At 36.6% G+C, this 19077-nt stretch overlaps 1 protein-coding gene across 3 annotated transcripts in view; it reads left to right on the top strand.

Annotated features, from left to right (window-relative positions):
- Positions 1-2204: 2204 nt before the first annotated feature.
- The window catches only part of LOC309622492 (uncharacterized protein), a 639059-nt gene continuing 622186 nt past the window's right edge, over positions 2205-19077 (top strand). For all 3 annotated transcript variants that reach the window (XR_014240904.1, XR_014240905.1, XM_082378571.1), the window contains exon 1: positions 2205-16919. The gene's annotated coding sequence lies outside the window, so the exon portion shown is untranslated. The remainder of the gene's footprint in view (positions 16920-19077) is intronic.

The following is a 19077-nucleotide window of genomic DNA, read 5'->3' as shown; positions in this document are numbered from 1 at the left end:
ATGTGTTCTGTTTAGACCTTGGATCAGGATGAATGGTAGCTCAGATGAATGCATTTGTGCCATTTTTCTTGGCCCCAGACTATGTTTCCTCACTACCATGACATCTGAACAGAAGGAGAAAACATCTCCCCTTTGTAGCAGGCTAATTTAATTTGTACCTTCCACCTAGGGGTAAATATGTTTGTCTGTCTGTCTGAGCTTTTTGCCTACTTTCTTTTCTCACGGGAAACCCTACTGAGTCAAAAGCAGGAAATTGCTTAGTGCTCTAACTTTATTTTAAAGTAATTTAATTTTAAACCTTCTCACACCCACCCTAAAGTGAAGCAACTGTTGGAAGCCCCTTGGGATACCCTTAATGACTTCTGCATGTCTCCTGTGTCACAGATGTCAAAGGCTTGTTTTGAGGTATTGTGTCTTTCAGAATAGATGATTTAAAAGAGACTGCTTTGGGCTGTTTTACCCACAGAAGATGTGCATTCGTTTTAAAATAATGAAGAACAAAATCTTGCAGCTTTTACATTGACCCACATCCTTTCAAATCTGTATTACAAGTCATTGATCTTTACTTGATTTTAACTTGATTTGGGGCATTATTTGTGGCTTGACCTTGTTTGACCGTAGAGAATTTGTCAAAGATTTAAAAATAGACTACCAACAAACACATTTTCTCCTAAGTAAAATAGCAGTATTTCATTACTCAAAAACTTAGAAATATCTAGGTATGTGATCTAGATATTGTTACTGTTTCTCAGGGCACCCCAGATATTGGAATGAACACCTTAAATTAAAATTACAGCGAGTAGTAGTCTACTTATTAATAAAGCCTTAAATAGATGCAAAATTCTCCTTCACTTGAAATGCACTCATCAAAATGTAACTTTGTTTCTCTTAATTGTTGTAATAGTTTTCAAATGAACTTTATGGAAAAAAATTTCTTTCTTCTTAGGTTTGTGAAAACATTCAAATTAAATTCTCTTTCATGGTACTTATATCTCTCTACATCACTTATTTTTCAGAGATATAGCCTCATTAATAATCACACATTACAAGAAATAATGACTTATTGTTTAAAAGAGAAAAATAACTCTGTTAAAATTATTTTGTTAATTCCTATTTAATGTAAAAGACCATTCTGGAATATGTTATTGGCTTATAATATGGAAATCTTTACTCATCACCAGATCAATCTTATAATTTAGTACCATACTGTAATAGATTTCCATGAGTATAATTTGAAAGGAATACCAATATAGCAATAATGTTAATGATAAAGTTTATTAATTGAGCTTGAATTTTGAACAATATAATTAGTGCACAAGACAAGTAAGCTTATTAAAAGAATTTTATGTTATTGAATAAATACATTTGAAAATTTCTTAGATTAAAATACCCACATATCCTTATGTGGAGCCACATATTCAAAAACATATGGAGAGATATAGCTTTTTCTGAAGAATAATTCATAGGAAAGAATATTACAGTTGGGTATAAGAATGTTTCATTGCTTTCACCTCACATCCGTGTTCCTTCAAAATATGTCAAAAAATTGCTCAATATTAAAATTATCATCAGATAACTTCATTCCTAAGGCATTTCTTTTGATAAGGAAGCCAAATCTAGTTAGTGTGATTTAAATTAACTAGAAATTTGAGCATTTGATTTGTTGCTAGGGAAATTTTCCATCTTTTCAGTCTCTAAAATGGCACAAATTGACCGCTGCAGAAGAAGAGAGCTATCTTTAGTGTAATAATGTGGCATTTCCAACTGAATCCAAAGTTGCACATTATGGCTAGCCATTAATACACTAGAATCTAAACCTGGGATTGGCAAAGTATTTCTGTAAACGGCCAGATAATAAATATTTTAGGCTTTGGGAGCTGCATATGGTCTCTCTCATATATTCCTCTTTGTTTTGTTTTGTTTTACAACCCTTTAAAATTTTAAAAACCATCCTTAGCTTGAGGGCCATACAAAAACAGGCTGTGGGCCGGATTTGGATCACTGACCCCAGTTTATCAACCCCTACTGTAAGCTTTTAGGACCTTGTTTAATGTAGCAAAACATCTGCTTATCCTCAGTCACATTGTTATACAGATGATCATTTTAAACTCAGGATTTCTTCCTTATTTATTTTGTATTGTGCTATGATTCATGAAAGAATGTCTGACCTTAAGGCTTTATATATATATATATATGTGTATATATATGTATTCTAACTGGTGTTAAAAAACTTAATTTATGGTACTTATTCACAACGGCCCAAGAACTGCTAGCTTATATCCTAATCTACATGATATTCTTTTATTGGAAAGTTGAATTTGTTGTTGGGGTGACAGTGGGGGCCTGGACAACTTTCCACAAAGTGTTCGTTTTTCCACGTTGCTGCAAAGTGAATGATGCTATGTAACCATTTCTCCAATTAGGTAAAATGCTACAAGAGGTATTGTACTCCTGGAATTTTTCTTTAATACACACTTATAGGCAAAGGCTCTTAATTCTAAATAACACAAGATTTCAAAGAATTCAGGGTATTCTTTCAGTAATTAATTCAAATATATCAGTAAAATATAGTTTGTCTTATCTTTAGACTAATATGATGTAGATTTCCTCTGACATACCCAAAATGGTATGTCTAAAAAAGGCAAAACCCTCCTCTTTGTAAGAATGGCTTTCTTTAAGTCAAAATATTTGGATGAGGAGAGGATTATCTTTAAAATATCAGAATGCATTATTCAGTCCTCCTTCCCCAGCTTCATCATCAACACAGTATATATTTAATGACCGTGCTTTGGGCCAAATTTTCTTTGCACTCACAGCAGTGGATTGTTCCTGCACTGCCCATCTCTCCCAGGTTCTGCACTAATTATCTTCTCTGCATTCTTGTTCACAGTGCCTGGGGACAGGGTTGCTCGCCCAGCAAATACAGATTCATCACTGTGTGATGAGGGGAAGAGAATTTTGCCTTTAGGCAGGTTGGTATTTTAAATGCAGGCCAAAGATATTATTTTATTTTACAGCAATACTTAAGGTCTAACATTTTGTCTTAAAACAAAAGAGATCATGGTCTAATGGCCCCAGGATTGATCCCAACCGACAGTAGAAATGCAAAGGCTACTCAGACCCTGCCGGAGGGGTTGGGAATGCAAGGGGATGCATCTAATGGGGAGTCTTTACCTTAGAAGTGTTGTAAGAACCATTTAGCATCAGGCAAAGAACCGTAAGGATGAGTATTTACTTGGTGGCATATCCATGACCTTTGCTTTTTACAACACAGGTTATTTTGCATCTACCATACATATGTCAGGGATTGCTTTTGGCTCCAGGGACATAACATGAAAAAGACTGGCTTGGACCTTAAGTATCTCAGAATCCTCTTTTCATTCTTGATTGGCCTTTTTTTAAAAAAACAACAACACATTTTCAGATCATATCTCTACAGTCATCACAAAGTGGTCCAAGACCTTAAAATATTAGTAATTTACTTCAGGTCCTGTAAATATCATGGACTTGCAAGTAATAGCACTTATTGTAATCATTAGTGAACTTGAATTTGTCCTCCCCTACCTAGAACAAGAGTTGAAAAATCCCCTGATCTATATCAAAAATGTTGTGTGTAGGGCCACATGTTCATTATTCTGTAGAAAGACCTGTAGTTTTTTCTGTCTCAGAATTCCATAATCCAAAAGACATTAAAAAACAATGAATTAGAGTCTACATTTCTCAAAGCAGGGACTCCTCTACAAAAATTGGAATGCCAATTTACTTATTTATCATGAGAAGTATATTTACAGAGAATAGCAGATTCTTGAGTTCCTAGCTTACTTCATTCTTGTACTGTATGCATATCAGCTACGAAGGTCTAATTATAATCATCCTCCCTATAAACTTTTGTGTCCTCAGTAACGTCATTTCAAAGTTTTCTTAGTGACTTACTTAGATGAGACTTCTGATGTTTTGTAGGATCATCTCAAGTTGTATTTTACTACGGAAGTGAAAAAATAGTATAAAGTTTAAATTACTTTGAAAGGTGATCCTTTTTTAACACCCAGGAAATATCTGTCAGTATGATAAGAATGGAATTAAATAAAAACCTTCAAAGTACATCGTCAACTTTTAACATAAGTCAGAGCATAGTTTGAGACATTAATGCTTTTTGGGAAGTGATGCTTATGAGCCCAATACGCATTGGAAATCGACAAGTCCTTTCACTGAAGGCTAAGCTCTGTAGGGGAGGGACAGTATTCTACTCATTTTTTTTTTTTTTACATCTATTTTTTTTTTTTTAACTTTGGGTTTATTTATTTATTTATTTATTTATGGCTGTGTTGGGTCTTCGTTTCTGTGCGAGGGCTTTCTCTAGTTGCGGCAAGTGGGGGCCGCTCTTCATCGCGGTGCGCGGGCCTCTCACTATCGCGGCCTCTCTTGTTGCGGAGCACAGGCTCCAGACGCGCAGGCTCAGTAGTTGTGGCTCACGGGCCCAGTTGCTCCACGGCATGTGGGATCTTCCCAGACCAGGGCTCGAACCCGTGTCCCCTGCATTAGCAGGCAGATTCTCAACCACTGCGCCACCAGGAAAGCCCTCTACTCATTTTTGTAAGCTCAGTATCTAGCACTGTATTTGACACACAAGAGTAACAAAGTAAAACTTTTTTTGACTTACTGAATGAAATAAATGAAGATCTTTGGAACAAAAAATAAAAGTAGGAATGGAGAGTTTGGGTGAATTTTAAGTTCCTACAGTGAAATTTGGGTATTCATTTGAAGGGGAATACATTCTCTAGGATGTCTTTATTTTCTTTAAACTCTACTCATACTTTCATATAAAACCAGCAGAATGAGATGAATCAGAACAAAATAAAAAGTTTCAAATCCCTCTCTTGGATAAAAACTTTCTGCTATCTTCAACTGAAAGTGATATCCTCTCTTTTAACACCATATGATATTATACATCTCTCTGACAGCATATTTTGTGGCTTACCGTGTGTTATATTTAACTGTGATGTCGCTGTGCCAATGGAAGCCTCTTGGTCTCTCAACCACCCTGGTAAATCTGACTAGGACCCTAAATTCCAGAGCCTATGATTGGTCAAATCAACCCAACTCTTGTGGATTTCTGAGGGCTTTCTTCTGCATTTCATCTGCCATAAGATAATAAAAACTTCCTCTTCTGATATCTGTACGTAGCATTTCTCACGCACTGAACCTGAAATTTAGTCCTTTCCCTGGTTCCCACAAAAATCCACAAAAATGAAGTTTTGGTGAGTTGAAAAGATTTTGCAGAAAAATCAACCATCACTGAAAGGTGGCCCTATTTGATTTTATAATTCCTTTATCTGAAACTTTACCTTGAATCTCTGCTCCTCCTTCCCTCCATCAAGGATTTTCTTCTCCCACAGTTTTGGATTATTTTATATACTACACAGAACAGCTTCCTCTTCCTCCAGAGCCTTTATCCAGGCTAACCTTCAAACACAGAACATTCAGTGCATTTTCCCAGAAAAATACAGCCTTGTCCCTTGAAAGATCTGTGGTGTCAGTTGTTAATGTTATTATACTCTGTGACCCCTGAATGTAAACTTTACCCCTTCTTTGCATTTCTTATCTGAAATCTTCTTAGGGTTATAGGAGCTTCTCAATAATACCTCACATGGATATAACACTTAAGAGTTCATCAAGAATTTTTAAATTTACTGCTAGTTTGACTCTTCAAAATAACTAAGTAATTGACAAGAAAGAGCTACTACTTTAAAGCAACAATACCTAATCTAAACAGGTTAAGGGATTTTTTTTTTTTTTAACAAGATCATATGGCTTAATCAAAAACAGAGTGAAGATTTGAACCCAGATCTTTGGATGTCAAGTGTAGTGTTTTTTCTTATATGAAGCCAAAATTAATGTTAGCTAGATAAATGAATATTTAAACGCAGTCACCACAATACATCTACAGTTAAACGGATGTGGTATTGAAAGCAAAGATTTGTTGAGTCTTCTATACAATGGGGTGGAATGGTGGTGGGGGGAAAGATAATACCAAATATTATACAGACAATATAACATCCTACTCTAAGAGATAAAAGTGTCTTCTTACATTGTCAAACTAACATTATCATACCTAATAAAACTAAAAATTATTCCTGAATATCACCTCATGCCTGATCCATTTGCAATTCCCAAATATACAGAAAATGTGCTTTACAACATCTAAACTGTCTCTCAGTAGCTTTTTGGTAATACTCTGACTTGCTGAATGGCCTTCTACTAGTAGAGCTTTCCCATATTGGTGGGGAAAATTCTGCTCCCCTGGGTCCTTGTGTGAAAAGGCTATTTTGAAGCTAATGAAATGATCTTTCAATAGCAGGATCAATCAACCTTTTTTGTCAGATAAGGCAACAAATTCATCTGTGCTAGGAGTGGGTCACTGAACAAAACAGAGCTTTGGGATTACAAGGCCACCTATCCTGAATTCTTATATTTTGTTCCTGCAAGATGACTGTCCAAGGTGACTGAAGATAGAGCTTGGGGACTTCCCTGAGATTACAAAAACCAGGTTGTATTACTGTTTTTGTGCCTCCTTTAATAATCATTTGATATATGACAGATGCTGGTTTAAACTTGCTTTCACTACAGCATTCCACTTGGTAGAGAGGCTATGAAGGAACAAAAATAAAACAAAGATTTGATTTAGTCATTCTATCTCAACCTTCTTTTAGTGTGGATAATAAATATTTGACTATATCAATACCAAAATCCATACACATGGCACAAAAGAAACAAATAAGTGAGTATAAAAGTACTTTCAGACATGTTTATTTTCAGTGCTAACCAGTACTGGAATATTTTTGGTACGGTCAGACTAATAGGGCCTCACACAAACAGTGTGTAGAGATTGATGGATTTTTAGATATTGGCACACGTACATTTATAGCTATCGACAAAGCTTAACTCTTTTCAAGAACATTACAACTAATATTGGCATTCTGTTTTATCTGTTGACACTCAACATGATGTACTGTGGAAGACTTTAAGACTTTCAGTGTTTGACTAAGCTTTAGTCATTAATGTTTAATCACTTACAATTCAGTAAGCATTGTGCTTTCATTTTTTATGTGGCTTGTTTATCTATGTTAAGTAAGTCAACAGTGCCTTCCTGATAGTCTCCCAGTACATTTATAATCAGTCCCACTTAGTGATCAGTGATGAGTATGGATACAACTACTATTTGGAATTACTTTATCATTTATACAGACTCTAAATTAAATTTTCCCTACACAAAATTATAATAAAAGTAAATACCAGCCAAACTCTCCAAAGCTGTGAACATCCTGGAGGCGGGGCTTGGGGGGCAAAGATAATATCATTTTTTTTAATGTACTATTTAAAATGTGTTGTATGACCATGGACTACTATGTCTATGCTATAAATAAGAAAAGTGGTTACATTAAAAACCATCTTGGAAGAAAGTGATTTTTAGCCATTGAGAAATGGCTGTAGTGCCCATCCTTAAGAACAAGTATAATTCACTCCCTGAAATGGTTGCCCTGAGGAAACAATGAAGGGACCTTGAGCCATAGTTCTGCACATGCCACCGCACTGAATGCACACCATTGTATCATCATCTTCAGGGCACTAGTGAGAGACAAAATGCACTTGGCCAAGGCTGGGGGAAATGGGGACACAAAGAACCTGATTCAAGCAAAGAAAAACGGGTAGAGGACACATCTGTCGGATTTTAACAGACTCCTGGCATTTGTATTTACTTTTTGTTTACATTTAGGCTTTTACAGAAAACACTGAAGTGATTTTGCAAGCCCTCTTTGTATACTGAAAAGCTGAAAATGTAGATAAAAGCACAATTTGTTACTTAAGAAAATGTATTAACGTTCTCAGAAATAATTTTAAAAACTGGTTTCAAATAAACTAAGAAACAATTGAAAACTCTTCATATAATAAATAAAAATGTCATTTCTTTTTTGCAGCTCTACAAATGGAAAAATACAGTTCTCTTTTTCCCTTTCATGAAACTGGCCTGGAGCGTGAACAAACAGGCCAGAACCAGACTGATAGACACTCAGTTATACTTTATTGCCATCAGAGTCCCACCATCATGTCAGATATCATATTCACCACTCACCTGTCTATGATTGCTAGAAAAAGGATTCTCATATGTAGCTTTTTAAAAGTCTGAATTTGTTCTTTATTCTGTACTGTAGAGTTTGAATACGTACTCATCTTTGTGAGTATGTATTCAAATCATGCAATTCATGATCACTGAGGATGACAGGAAGATATGGCAGTAAGCAGAGGTTCAGAAAATTGGATCCATTGTAACTTTCAATAGAATAAGGCAAAAGGCATATTTTGAGGCCAGAGAATGTGTGTGCTGACCTGAAGGGTGGCTGTGATGGAAATGCCCATAGGGGAATGACACAGCTGGTCTCCTGCTGCCCCGGTAGGTTTGCTTGGTGACTAGTTCCACCCGTTGAGTTGTGCTATTGCATCCATTTCAGCCTCAGTGCATAGGGCTGCCTGGGAAGTCAGCTGCCAAGGTCGAACATGAGGTCCATTCTTGGAGGCCATTCCCAGGCTGATTTTCCAAGAGCCTTGATAAGTGGCAATGCGTCACTTCACCTGCTTGCTACTTTGCAGATGTGTGTTTCTGAGGCACATCTATGACTCCTGATGTGTGCCGGTATGGATTAATTTTTCGGTTTGCTTCCTCTGGGTCAATGAGTCTCAAAATTATGTACATCAGCAGCTCCTGGGAGTTGGTTACAAATTCAGATTTCTAGGCTCAAATATGTCTGGATGGGAGTCCAGGTCATCTCTGGGCCTTATTTTTAGAAATCACTACTATATCAATTGTCATAAAGAAATAGAGATTTCTTTTAGGTTTTTCTTTTCAAATGAATTAGTAAAAAGTAGCATCACTTATCTGAAATACTGGAAAATGACCCAGATAATAATTAAATCTTTACCCAATACAGACAAAACACTGATAGAAGTCACATTAAATTAATTTTGTTCTGCTTAATGATAAAGTTGTGGAGCAATTCTCTTTATTATGCAGGGAACCCTGATTTGGTAAGAGACATACATTTATGAGAGATCTGAAACTCTCTAAGAAAATATTTTATATGTCACCAGGTCATGGCTGTTTCACTAATCACTCATTAGCACTGATGATGAGTGATTTTTTTCCCTTATTTTTTTGTTCATCTGCTAAGCTAATACAGAGTTTCATGGTTGATTTAATTTTTTTCTTTTACTACTGGAAACATTGAATATTTCTTATGCTGATTGGTCACATATTTCTGCTTCTTTAGATTTTATTGCATATAATTTGCCCATTTTTTTCTTTCCCATGAGGGTATTAGAATTTTGACTATTGGTTTGAAAGAGGTCTCAATATATTAAGAATACTAACCCTCTACTATATTTGTTAAAATTTTTTTTACTCTTAGATTTTAAAATGGCATAGCAGACATGGCTAAATAAACCAAGATGGAGTTTTGGAATCATTTTCAGCACATCAATCAGGCTGCAACTATGAAGAGACAAACTTTTTACATAAACTGAAATCACGTATTTACGATTCCTGTTATATAGTTTTCATTTTTGTGTGTTTTTTTATTGGATTTGTAATTAAGCAGCATTTTAAAAAATGTGCTTTAAAACAGTGTTGTTAGTTTGGGAATTATTTCTTCATTTAAGTTTGAACAACTCTCTGGAAAATCATTCTGGCCCTGGAGTCTTATGGGATATAAATATTCTGTATCCACTAATTCCAAGCAGCTTAGACATTTCAGGTTTACTTCTCTAGTTTGCTGTGTCTGTTGACCATTGTTTGCTTCTGCTTTTAACAGTGCTGGGTTCCTAGGGTTACCATCCTGGGACTACTTTAAATTAATTTGACCTTCTTTCTTCTGTGTTCTGAAAGTGGCAGTTTTTGGATACATAAAACTAAGTTAATCATGTGTAGACATAAAAATTAAAATTCTCAGTTTCAAAACTTAGAGCAAAATTTCAGGCAAGTTTCTAGACCTCTCTGTGCATCTAGACATACTAGCCTCTTTGCTGTTCTTAAAATAACCTGAATCCACTTCAGCATCAAGGCCTTGAACTTCTTATCCCTCCCTCTTAGAAATGACCTTAACCTAGACTTTGCATGCATTGTTCACCCTATCATTTCACTGAAGCCTCTGCTCAAAGTTGACCTCCTTAGAGAGTTTTAAAAAGAATCTCTATTCATGTAGTATTCTGCTTCATTTTTCTTAAAGCTATTTTTCATTACCTAAAAATTCTTATATAATATACAATTTATAACTTATTATATGTTTGCTTTATCTATTTATATACATGTGTTTTATGCATAGTGGTGTCCCTAGATCCTAAAATACTTGTTAAACTAATAAATATGCAAGTAAATCTAAAGTAATAAAATTAAATTCTATATAGATCTCTTTTTAAATAGTTCTTATTTTCAAATCTCACCAATGTGAGATAACACCAGCAAAATAGGGGCCTGGACAATAGGTATGAACATTTTGAATATCTTTGTGCCCTGAAACTCAACCAAATTATGTATAATAATTAAAAAAGCTAATAATAGTTAATATTGTCTTAATAATTTGTTAACATTTACTTGATGTAATCACCAAGATGATTATTAGCCAATGATGCTTTCATTCTTCCTATACACAAAATCTTCCTCAGTTTGATGCTCCAGGCGTTAAAAGAGGCTATTGATTATATAATTATAGCCCAATTGTTGCTTTTGTTTAAAAAGAGCTCCCCACTTCCCTCATTTCTTATTGATATAAGCTTTGTTGACCTGATTAATTTCCCAGAAGCAAACTGAAATGTAATACTTGACATTGGGCTTCTGAGGCTACTCAAAGTCTTGCTTTACTCTTTTCATGATTGGCTTTTTAAGCTCATCAAATAGAAATTGATTTCCTAGAATTCCTTAATATTTAGATAACGGTGAAGTGGCTGTGTTTTCTGACAGTTTACTGTTTATCTTTGTTGCATAGGTGTGGGAGGTTGTAGATAAAACTATTGAAGAAATCATCTCTCTCTAAATATATGTGTGTGTATCTATATATGTATATATATACATATATATGCACATATGTCTCCTAGTTCTGCATTTTTATCAGATAATGAATGCTATTACTATTCTATTCTATGAACTCTATCTCCTTTAGTATTCATTTGTTACTTAATTGTCCTGTGTTAAACGTATTCCCCATGTATCATTTTAACTAGATAGTTCTTTAGGGCAGACGCCATACCTTATTCTTCCTAATTGGTATCCCCAGTGCCTAGTACATCTAAGACAGTGCTGAACATGTGCTAGGCAGTAAACAGTTTTCTTAAGAGTCTGACTTATTTAAGTTTGATCTATAGTTTTGTGTCCCCATGACTCTACCATTACTGCTACTGATATGTTACGGTTCATCATATTAAGTACTTATTTTTGAGTGCTTACTCTCTTCCAGGGTTGTGCCAAATGCTTTCAATACATTTCTTTCTTAACCTGAATGTCACACTGACTTTATGATGGAGGATCATTTTACAGGTGAAGAAACTGAGCCCTACAGAGACCAGCACTGATCACTTAGCCTGTAAATCTTGGTCCAGCTCTGATTTGAATTCAAAGGCTAACTGGCTTCCCTGGACTGAACATCCAGGTCATCTTCCTGAGCAGTGACCCCTGTGCCTCTAACAAGAGAGGAGACCAATAAATAAGGACCTTGATGTGTTCCTTCTTTTCATGGCGACCACCAGCTGTTCCTCTATCTTCTCTCTTGTTCTTTGTCTTTCATTTGAAACAGAAAAATATTATTTCATATCTTGAGACTGATATGGTATATAAATTAGAAAAATGAATAAAAAGTACAGATACAAATAATAGTATGATCATGAACATTAATAAAAGCTGATTTGAAAATTAAGTGTTTTCCCCAAACCCTGAGTGATAAGTGAGGAAGAGCTTAGCTTACAGTGGGCCGGTTAAAATTGTTTTAAAAGAATTTTGATTAAAGTTTTACCCTGTTGGACTTTTTCGTGGAAATAACCACAAAATAAGATAAAACAAAAACAACATTAAACGTAAACAAAACAAGTAGGCTTCTTTATATCAGTAAACTTATTTAAAATGTTCCTTTTATTGTTGAATGCAGTGAAATATCTTCGCATTTTTCCAACTGTGTTTTTCCAACCCCAGGGGAAAATCGCTCTGAAGAATTCAGCAAATTATTTTGTATACTACATCCAAGGCTACTGAACCAGAAGAATAAGGACATACTGCTTGTGAGTTCAGCTGGATCAATAGCTCAGCCCTGGGATTTGCTCGTCTGCTGGATACTGAATGAAAAGCACTAAGCTGCCAGTTTGTACCATGGATATTTAAGACCCTAGTACAGTCAACAGACATTTTTCATAAGACAGAAAGCAGCTTACCTGTAAAAATGCTTAGATATACAGAGCATACAACATACAGAGACGATGAAATATACTTGCAGATCCTGTAGGAAATTCTCCCTTTCTGCCCTATTACTCAAGAGAAAGAGCACACACACACACACACACACACACACACACACACACACACACAACCCTACATAGAAATATATATTTGTAGAATGCCTTTATTCCAAAGGCCACAAAGCACTCCACAGACATGATCAATTCCATTCCCTCATCTCCGTGAATAAAAAGTGAGTGTTTGTGATTACCTACTTTTTCCTGCTGGAGAACGTTACACAGCTGGCCAAGCAAGTTCAGGAGGCAGTTTTCTCAATCTCTCACTTTCTTGACTGCACACTTCACCATCGTAGGCCGTCTGGTTGCATAATGTGTGTGCAATTTGATGAGTTATCAAATCAGAGTTCTGACAAGGAATTGTTTCTGTCTACTTTTCTGCCACTCCTAGTTTTTCCTCAATGAGCATCTGTATCGGTCCTTGTATCATAGCAGCAAGATAAGCAAGCAGACCTATTAGATGGAAGGAAAGTAGTGAGAAGATATTAGATCTGGGCTTTCATGCTTAGCTTGAGATCTCTGTGGTTCTGTCACTGTTCTGAACATAAAAGACCCTCCAAAGTCATATTTAGAAACTGCCCTGAGAAAAGGGACAATACAAACAAAGCAATTAAAAAATGGAAAAAGTAAAAGTCATCCAGCTAAAAAATAGGTATGCGCTGAGGCAATAAAAAGTTTCTGGCAGTTGGCTGTACTTATTCCCTCTTGTCCGTACTCAGAGTGGAATCATGCAATCCAGAATGATAAGTGAAAGCTTTTAACATCCCATTCAGGCTCAGTTGCCATCTAGAGACTCTAGGAGTCCTTTCCTGGCATGGGGCTCCACCAGGAACTGCAGGGGAAGAGGAGCCACTGCTTCAATCTCTTTATCACTGTAAAGTGGTCCTTGCCTTTGGCGTTTCCCCTGACTTCAGTTTCTGCTTCAAGCAGTGGTGCGGTGACTAAACAGATAGAAATAATGACAAAGAAAAATGTGAAAATATTTGATAAGACAACTCCTTCCACTGTAGTGAAAAGGAAAATTCTGCTTTGATTTCACGATTTATCTGCTCATTTGGCTCAGGACTTTGAGTTTAACCATCAACCAAGGAAGTGAGGAGGGATTTTCTTTTCTGCTTCCTTCCTTCCTTCCTTCCTTTTATCCTCCCTTCCTTCCTCCCCCCTTCTCTCTCCCCTCTTTTCTTTCAGAAAAATTGTTCTTTGATACTTTTTAGGAAGTGATTAGTGGACATTTGCTATACCTGTGCTGAGAATGTGACCTTGAGTCACTTAAGTGTTGGTCTCTCTCTTTACTCAAAATATTCTTTCAAGAAGGAGCACAGCCAAGTGGTCTAAAGTGCAGTTTTACCATATGGTTAATATATCACAATCTTTGCAATTAATCAAATATAAGTCCAAATTTCTGCTTAACCTGTTAAATTGTATGACCTTGGGTAAATTGCATAATATCTCCAGGCCTCAAATTTCTCCTCAGTAAATTACTAGTAATAATGTTTATGTCATAAGGTTGTGGTAGAGATTACATTAGATACTGTATATAAATGGCTAAATTCAGTGCCAGGCATCAAGTAAGCCCTTAATAATCAGTATGTGAGTGGTAATTCTTGATGGTCCAACTTTTTTCTTTACTTACCACCAATGAAATCTTTCAAATAAGTTGACTGTCAAAAGTTGCTTTGCTTATGGCAAGGGCACATTGATATGGGTAATATGGCTATTTGCATAGGTTTCTTCTCACACCTACAGTTTATGTTGACTTTTGCATGCTAATTCAGAATGGCATAGTCTTTCTTGATAGGAACCAAAGAAAGATACAAAGACAAACCAAAATTGAGATGGAAAAGACCAAATTGAAAAGAACCACTAGGAAAGGGGAAGGCCAAAGTGTAATAGAAAAGCCAGTTCTGTGTTGGAGCACACCGTGTGGAGGTTAAAAACAAGGTCTCTAGGCACAGCCAGCTTCAAATTTTCCCTCTGCCACTTAACTATTTGTATGGCCATGGGTATGGCCATGGGTAAAGCATTTAACTGCTCTAAATTTTCCCTTTTTTATCCTTCAGAGATATTAGAATATTAACTACTTCAGGGAGTGTTGGAAGTATTAAACAAGGATACTATATCTCAATTAAACCGAGAGCTTTCTTCTTCATCTTCTCTATTGGAATAATATTCCTAAACACCCTGTGTAACTACGTCATTCACATCATCCAACACTGTAAAATAAAGATATACATAATCTAAACAAATAATGGGCTAAATAAAAAAGTTAAACACTTCTAGGTAAAAAATAAATTATTTAAATAAAATCTTAATGTCTTGTACTCTATTATTTACATAAATTCCCCAAACAAGTGAAGTGTTCAATTTAGCACCAAATCTGAGGGTGCAGATTTCCAGTCCCTAATCACCTGCACATTGTAGTTTTACTAATACAATTTCAAGTCTGTTTAAAACAACTAAACAAAGGTATTTGTAACAACACCCACTTCAACCATCTTTGTTGGCTACTCATGGACTCCTGACTGATTTTATTGAGAAGTGGGATTGAGATCTTAAGGAACAACCAGCTCACCAACACTACATAACATTGTTTATTTAAGTGGACAGCAAATCGTGTGACCTCAAATACTATTTAGACCAGTAAATGTTCTATAAAATAAAGCCTTCTTATCATCCATTCAAATATCTGAGGGGAAAATATTATAAATAATAAAATATTTGAAATGGTATTGCAAATGTTCACCTCAGGCCATACTTAAAGAATGAATACTGGAAATAAGAGTGTTACATATAGACTTTATTATTTTGCTTTATGGATAGCACAGCAGTTTTTTGTTTTTTTTTTTTAATGTAAAACTACAGAAAATGGCCATTAGCATTCTAGTGGTCTCTAGGTTACCTGTTGGTTTTGGAAGTGCAAAACGTTTCCATAAAACTGCTGATGTCAGTATAGCTTTCAGGCATAGGAAAGTGGTTACTTGGATCTTACTTTAGTTAAATAAAAAACTTCTTTAATAATAATTTTAGGTTGAGATGGGAAAAAATTTTTCTGCTTGTTCTTCTGTCTCCCTAATTAAACTTCTAATTGAAAACACATTTTTCAAACAAGCAGCAAAATAAAACATGAATATCACATAAAAAGGCTCTTTTTTTATTAGTACAAAACATTGTAATTCTATAGAATTTATTTTGGAAAATTTAAGGCAAATGTTCTGGTTTAGTTTAAACTGGCATCAGATATACCTTTATTGAATGGGGATTGAGAGCATTTGCTTAGCTCAGCTGACATTTAAAATAGATAAGGAAATCCAAAAATAAGTCAAAAAATATTTTATAACATAATGTAACTGGCTTTTCCCAATTCTTTTTACGTAATTTGGTGGGAAAGTGATGAATTGTAAGCATAAATGACTCAAGCGTATATGAGATTTCTGTAGCCATTACAGTACAAACCTTTTCAAAACGTCAGGACCTTGGAATTCAAACATGTATCATGGCTAAAAAAGGTGACTGGAGTTTTTCAACTGGAAATTTTCCCACATGTCAGGAGAGTCTTCTATGATTTCATATCCCTGTTCTCATGCTTTATGTATTTTACAAGAAAAGACTTCTCTTCTAAGTTTGTCTCCCACTTCTCTTATATTTCTACTGCTACAGGAGTCGTAGTCTGTCACTGTCACTCTATAAAGATGATATATTTTAATATAAATATTTAACGAGCCATTTTAGAATCATCTACTGAGACCTTTCCTTCCACCAGTGATGTTCTGTCCTTGATACCGTGGGTAATCATTGGTTAAATAATTTCACCTGTAGCCTGCCTTGACTAATCAAGGTCATTTTAATTGTTGCTACAAAGTCTTGCATGTCCTCCAAGCGGCAGGAAGCCTAAACAAGAAGATGTTTGCGGGAGTTGTTTTCCAGGAATTGGAGTCAGCTGTGTAGAGTTCCAGCTGAGCTGGTTAAGACTGGATAGGACCACCAACCCTCCAACTGGGCATGTGCGAATGTCCGCTCTGTGACCTTTTGACATCAGAGGGCTGAAATTCCACCCTCAGATCGTGCAAAGAGCCTCCAAGTTTGAACGAGCAGAGGCCTGTAGCCTATTACGCATGTGCAGAACGATGATTACCACGCGTTTTTCCAGTCTTCTTTCCCCACGCCCTCCAGCCTCAGACGACCCTGCCCCTTTATTCGATAGCCCATAAATAATCCAGCCTCTTGCCTTGGGGGGTTTGGGGTTGTGAGTTTTTCCCATCTCCTTGCCTGGCTGCTTCATTAATCAACCCGCTGTTTGCTGCGAACCTTGGCGTCTCAGCATTTTGGCTTGCTGAGCTTCAGATGAACGAACCTGCTTCTGCTTCCTGGTCCTGGTGAGTTACTAAAAAGAGGAGGAGCCCTATCCTTCAGACTGTCTGGGGTTTCCACAGTGTCCTATCATGGTTAACCCCCCTCATTTTATGTGGGTATTTCTATAAGCCCCTAAGTGGGGAGCCCCTAAGTGGGGAGCCTGATCTCATGTTTTTTTCTTCTCTCTCTAGAACCAAAGTAACTATTTCTTTTGTCTTCCCTTCAGATAGGATCTTGTCTCTTTCTTCTCCCATTCGTTTCTTTGAAATCACCCTTTCTCTCTGGGGTAAAAAAGTCTCAAAGCTTAGTGTTAGTAGCAGAAAGTGCACTGATTTCATATTTTCAAAGTCTTATTCCCAGAATATTGTAAGTGTCAGGTGTTGGCATAGGTTCTGGGAAACCAAGATGAAGAAGCACATCCCCTGCCTTCAAAGAGCTGACAGTTTACTGAACAGACAAGATGGACTGGAAAGCTTCCCCTGCCACTGCTCCCTACCCCAGGGCTTCTGTTTCCAAGAGTATCATCTGAAGTAAGACTTAAAGGAGTTTTCCTAATTTTGCATTCTAGGTAGAGGGGAAAACATGTTCAAAAAGTTCAGAAGATAAAAGAGCATGGGGTGTGTAGGAAGTGAGTCTAGTAGGGCTGGAGCCTAAAGGGTGAGGGAGAAATAATTGGAAATGAGTTTGGATAGTTGGGCAGGGCCCCTTCATGGCATTGTTAATATGTCGTGGAGCCTATTATCAAAAGCCACTAAAGCATTTGGAGCAGATTAGATTTTTTTTTTTTTTAGTTAAGTACTTCTGCGTTTTTTTTTTTTTTTTTTTTTAATTAATTAATTTTTGGCTATGTTGGGTCTTCGTTTCTGTGCGAGGGCTCTCTCTAGTTGCGTCAAGCGGGGGCCACTCCTCATCGCGGTGCGCGGGCCTCTCACTATCGCGGCCTCTCTTGTTGCGGAGCACAGGCTCCAGCCGCGCAGGCTCAGTAGTTGTGGCTCACGGGCCGAGTTGCTCCGCGGCATGTGGGATCTTCCCAGACCAGGGCTCGAACCCGTGTCCCCTGTATTGGCAGGCAGATTCTCAACCACTGCGCCACCAGGGAAGCCCCAGATTAGATTTTCACACTGGAAAAATCACCCTAATATTAGAGGAAAAGATGAAGTGAAGGTTGGGGTTCGGTGGGGAGAATTAGGGAGAAAAGGAAGGAGGCTACTGAGTAGCCAGTTGTACGCTGATGTCTGTCAAAGGCAGAGCAGCTGTTGAACATTTTGGGGAGTGGAATTGATAGATCTGGGGGTTGATGAAATGCAGAGGTTAGTCGAGAATAAGGAATAAGGCTGATGTCTGAGTTTCTGGCTCAGGAACTGAGTAAATGCCTTATTTTCCCCTTAAGATTCTGAGTAAGAAAGGAGTTTTGGGGCAGATTTGGTGAAAGAAGAGTAAGATCAAATGAATTTGGCTTTGGAGCTGCAGAATTTGACATGCATGTGGGAGGACCCAGTTGAAATTACTTAAGTAATCAGTTAAATATATAAAGCTGGAGCTTTATACATTTAAAGAAAAGTATTTAAAATTTGTGTGGAGTGGCATACTAAAACTGGACTGCAGAAGCAGTTCACCCTGGGTGAGGCAATAAAAGGGACCTTGTTTGTAGAACTAAAAATAAAAACAAAACTAATTAAAAGTCAATCTGCACTGATGCTTCAGAATAATGCCAATGAAAAAATGCTCCTCCTTGAAAACATCTTTTGTCTGAGCCCTAAGCAATTGCTGTAGTTACTATGTACTTTATAAAATCATGGTGCACATGCACCAGGAAGACTACAATATTACATTCAGTTTTGGTTGTGGAAATCCAAAATAGAATAAAATTTCTGAAATTGGAAATTAATCAAGGGTATTATTAGGACAATCCAACAGTATTAGAACACAAGTCTGGGAAGATGAATGCCAAATTGGGGTATAATGGACATATATAAAAATCATATCTATAGATAAATTTGAATTCCATAAATTTTAGTACTACATCAAAGTCTCCATGATCTGATACTTGGTTATCCCTCTGATTTCACTGCCCCCATTGATCACTTCACTCACATTGGCTTTTTCAGTGTTCTTCGTAGCCTGCTGCCTCAAGGTTTCTGCATTTGATCTTCCCTTTGCTTAGAATGCTTTCCCCCCGTA

This window comes from Balaenoptera borealis, assembly GCF_965194805.1.
Source record: "Balaenoptera borealis genome assembly, chromosome: 2".
In the NCBI taxonomy this organism is placed as follows: Eukaryota; Metazoa; Chordata; class Mammalia; order Artiodactyla; family Balaenopteridae; genus Balaenoptera; species Balaenoptera borealis.
This window is presented reverse-complemented; position numbering and strand designations above follow the sequence as displayed.